Genomic DNA, 5,291 nt, shown 5'->3' with positions numbered 1-5,291 from the left:
AAATTGAAACTTTTAGTTTTTGGAAATATTTTGCGTGTGAGTTAAGGAAAATGGTGCAAGACTTTGAATATAATCCTGCCATTTATTAGGTCCCAAAACTATTTTTTATTGATTTTTAGTTTCAGGAAATATTTTGCGTGGGAGTTATGGAAAATCTTGCCAGACCTTTAGGTGTGGTCCTCCCATTTATTAGGTCACGACACTATTTTTTAATTATTTTTAGTTTTCAGAAATATTTGGCGTGGGAGTTAAAGAAAATGTTGCAAGACCCTTGGATGTGATCCTGCAATTGGATAGGTCCCGAAATTAACTTTTATTGATCCTTAAAGTTGAAAAATAGAAAACTAACTATAAACTAAAAGAGCCCCCCCCCCCACCCCTCGAATCCCTATTTTTATGTGTAAAAAATGTTCGCGGTGTCCTAAAATTAATTTTAAGAACCAAGTGGTGTGATGAGAATTACTCGAATTTTGGCTTAAAATAAATCTTACATAAATTCTCAAAATCAATTGGAAAAAGTGAGTTATAACTCACAATTTTTGTGAAAATTTGAAATTTTTAGTTTTAGAAAATATTTTGTGTGGGAGTTAAGTAAAATGTTGCAAGACCTCTGGATGTGAACTTACAATTTATTAGGTCATTATTATTTTTTAAATAGTCAAGTAAATATAAACTAATATAGGGCCCCCAAATAAATTTTATATGTCAAAATTTATCAAAATGTCCAAAAATGAATTTTACGAAACCTATGGTGCAACAAGAAGGACTCGAATTTGACTTATAATGACTTTGTAAAAACTCCTAAATTGATTGGAAAACGTGATAGTTTTTATGAAAATTGCTTTTTTTTGGGGGGGTTTAAATATTTTAAGTGGGAGTTAAGGAAAATGTTGCAAGATTTTTTATTCTTAACTACGATGAGGCGAGCATGCATAGCATGTTTAGTATTAAAACGTGGGATCCTAGGACCAGTTGATTTCTAACAAATGCTCAGTTATGTGAAATATCCTTGTTAGCTCAGTCAGATACTGATACGCTGCACCCTTGATTTGCTTCCTTTCCTTTAACCCTACTTTTTAGTCTCCCTTCTCCTAAAATCGTGTCAATTAGGCAAGAGATTTATTAGCCCTGCATTTTGAGCTGGACCCTCGTTAATTCAAACCGCATTCTTGACTATTTGCCCACACCAAAAAGTCGTGAGTTTAGAGTCCTTGTTCTTGCCGTGATGAGCTCCCAAGCAATAGTCCCAGGGTCCCCAGTTCTTATGAGAGAAACTGACGTGAAGAGGGAGACTGACACCTTTTTGTACAATGACTACTTAGTCGATCAAGAGTCCACCCATCTCCATTCCACAGCTTTGTTTGATTCTTGACCACCGGCTATATATGATCATCAATTTGGTGGGCCTTTTGATCATATGATGTAAACCCACTTTCTGTGGTCCATTGTACCATTTTTCAACCGGATAGAATCCTTGCTGACAACATATTCTTTCTGACGGTGATCTTACCCTTGATTCCCTTTGCATCTCAGGTATCTGTTCTGGATTCCCTAGTTGATGGACTATGTAGCAGCTAGTTTCTTTCTTTTTTAATATTCAACATCAAACGTTAGGCTTAGAAGAAGCAAGATGAAATTTCGCTTACACAGACCCGTTCGAAACAGATTCAATACAAAGCACTGCACAACAATTAATTGTTTCCTGCATGAGTGCAAGCTCAATTATGGAAGGAAAAAGTTAAAAGACAGCACTTAGCATATCAAGTAAAAAATTAAGAGGGCATATCAAACATCGTTGTGTCTGGTACAGCATGGTTAACTGTACACGTCTACTTGTACTTACATTTGCGATTCGATAGGCGTTAGCTATTAGGTAGGTGTTTCTGTTTTTGTTTACTACTCGCTCGACGAGTGACTAAGTGGTAGGGTGGTGAAAGAGAGGTGCATATTTTTCATGCGTACTAGCATGGTAGGCTGTCCACACAAGTGAGTTCCAAGAGCTAGAAAGTGTAGAATTAACCAGACACACAATGCTACATCATTGATCTTGATCTGTTGATCATATATATCGAAGGGGTCCATTTCCAACTTTACACTCCCCTTTCCCAAATTTTGTTGTCTTTCTTTCAACGAAGATTTGATGCTCTTTTTACAGTATCTCCCACTCTACTCGATTGTTAGGTGCTTCCCGAATTCCTGCTTTTTTTTTTTTTCTTTTTTTTTTTTATCAGTAGTACTCCTGCTTTAAATGATGCGTTTTCGACTTTTTTTTTTCAATTTGTTCTGTACTTTTCACCATTTCGTGTTTCTACACTGCTATTGCAGCATCTCAGTTGTTTGGTCCTCCCTACACGCCCCACCTTTGTCATCCTTTTTTATTTATTTCTCTTTTCCTGTGTTGAAGTGACAGAGGGAGAGCACTGGTACTGATTGAAATACTTTTTCCGATTGCAGTTGAGTTTGTAACAAGATGCGATCAAGAGGATGTTCTAGATATTGTCACCGACATTCTGAAGCACGTGTTCGACGCTTGTCGTTAGATAGGAGTTTTGAACAGGGCAACTAGTCTGGTGTGTTACGTTAAATACTTGGATTTACTGAGTTGTGTTACATCTGGTTGAAAAACTTGAAGGTTTCTGGTGTTGGAATCCAATACCAAATTACCAATAGGAGGATAAGGGATGGATGTTGCTGGGCCATTCGTATTTTGTTAACGCACAAGAAACTACTTTTGAACACTATCATTTCTGTGGGCTCTACCACACGCCCACTACTTGATATCACATTTCAGTCGAGATCCAGAAATTGCCTTTATTTTTCGAGACGGAGTGGGATTTTCTGCTTTTTAAAATCTCTCTTCCAGTTTTCTTTTTTTTCTTATTTGTTTTCTCTCTATAAAGAAATTAATATCAAGTGTTGATGTGACTTAATCACCATAATCATTCAAATATGAGGAAATTGAAGATGAAGGGGATTTAAAATAAAGAGAATCATAATCCAATAATTTTTCTCTTCTCTTCTCTTGTTGGGGTCCATTAGAAACCAAAGGAGATGCCAAACTAGTGTGTGAAGCTGTCCCCTAGCTTTTTTGTAGATTAATTTGTGAGAAATTTTTTAATGTAACTGTAATATATTCTCTTTTGTATCTCTCGTTGCGTTACTCGTGTAATTTTGTACATCAGAGTCTTCCATCTCTTATAAGTTTTAATTTTGAAGCCCTTGTCCAACCAAATTTGATTGATGAGCAAAGCTTGGATTGGGGGTTAAGTATAGTGTGCGATGTTTTTATGCTTTACAATTCTGTTGTTCTTGTCCTGTTTGGTAAAGTGAGATTGGATTCGGATACGAATAACAATCCGCAAGAGCAATGAGCATTTGAGTATTTTTAACTACTCTGCATTTCCTATGAATTGTGAAATTCAATCATATTTAATAAAACACTCTGTAATATTATAAGTAAGAAGTTTTAGTTTCGATTCGTATAAACGTGTAGTTTTTTTGTTTGTTTTGTTCAGCACTTTCCTTCCTTCCGGCAGCCAAATTCATGCAATGACTATAATGCCCCCCTTAAGGTTGACATCAAGAGCTTTAATAATAGTTTTTATTGAACATTTATTTTATTTAGGAAGATGATAATTATCACTCCTGAATTGAAGTAATGATGAATTTCTGCTATTTTCCAATCATTGTATGCGAGCAAATTACAGGCGCTGTAGTGGTAGGTACGTGACGACTAGACGGCAACCTAAAACCAATACATAGACTATTAAATATACGACAAACTCAGTAATAACGTAACATACTAGGCCAACAAAAACTAAGAAATAAAGTCGATGATTCGTAAGTAGTGAATTGTCTTGATTATTAGGTTCTTCATCCTTATCACACTACGTCTAGACAAAACACAACCTAAAGCGGTTAGCACAACTTTCTTCTTGTTATATTGTGATATGTATAATGTAAGAGAAGACTAATCGGAGGAGTTAATGATTTTAATGTATATGGTTGAGTCCTTGCGTTGCCCGGTTGTAAACTTGTAATGATCATGTGTAATTAGTCCTTAACAAAGTCCTTCATGACATCGTCCTCAAGTCAAGGGATGTTTAGGGCCAAATTAGCATTAATAGTGTCGGCTAATAATCGAAGCAACTAACCTACAGTCGCATTCATTTAGTGCAAAGTCGTACAAGTCTTCCCCACCCAACCACCATATGATGACACATATATATTCTCCCTTCCCCACTTTGTTTTTCAAGGGTAGGTATCCACTACCCACTGTCTCTCATGAATAATCTTTTTTCATCAACTTTTATGTGGACATGGTTGTGATATATAAAGAATTATGCTTCGTTCTGAAAAAAAGAGCAACGAGTGCTGTTGAAAAATTAATTACAAATGGACATGTGTGTATGAATAATTGAATTGAACATTATAATTGGATATTTGTCCAATTGTAATAGTGTTTTAGCTACATATGCTACTCTTCTTTCAACAACGAAACTTGATTTATTATAACACAATATATTTTAGTATAGCAACAATTGGCTTTTTTTTCTTTCATATTCCTCTATATGGCAAGTCTTGGTTATCGTAAAGTTTGGACTGAGATGAAATTTCGATTAAAAAATGCTCAAATACTCCTTTATATTTGGAGTATTAGATTTTTGTAGGCTTATGTTTGAGAAAAATTTCAATAGAGCAGCTTGTCAGATTACTCTCACGATATCCAAATACAAAACCATCACTCCCTTCTACGAATCTCTGACCATCTGGTAAGTTTTTCTTCTCCTTATTTTTATTCCATATGTCTAACTCTAACCTGAAAATTTTTCATTTGGGCAGCAGTATCGCTTGGACTATATTCCTACTTTTCATATCCTTACGATATGACAAACTTTTTCTCTTTTTCTTTTTTTCTCTTTTGGGTTGGGGGCTCTGTGTTCTTTATTCAACGGCTCCGGCGCCGACACGACTACACAATTGTTGTAGATGTATTGGGGTTTTGTTTTTTCAGGTGAACAGATTATTAGGGTTTGAAAGGAGCAGCAGCTCAGCTCTACAAAGGGAAAAGCGTAGGTTCGTAGATATATTCCCAAAATGGTATATAGTTTTTAGAAATTTCTCACTTTAATTATGATTAGTCTGCTTTATTTTAATGATGCAATTATGCAGGTGGTTATATATAAATTAACAAGTTAAATATATGAAATCGGTAGACCAAATAATGATGGAAAACAACTTTCAATGATTATATTATAATGTATAATGCCTCTGCATGATTTATCTTGGTA

The sequence above is a fragment of the Malus domestica genome, chromosome 16, assembly GCF_042453785.1.
Source record: "Malus domestica chromosome 16, GDT2T_hap1".
NCBI classification, from domain to species: domain Eukaryota; kingdom Viridiplantae; phylum Streptophyta; class Magnoliopsida; order Rosales; family Rosaceae; genus Malus; species Malus domestica.
The sequence above is the reverse complement of the archived record's forward strand: the minus strand, read 5'-3'. Positions refer to the sequence as shown.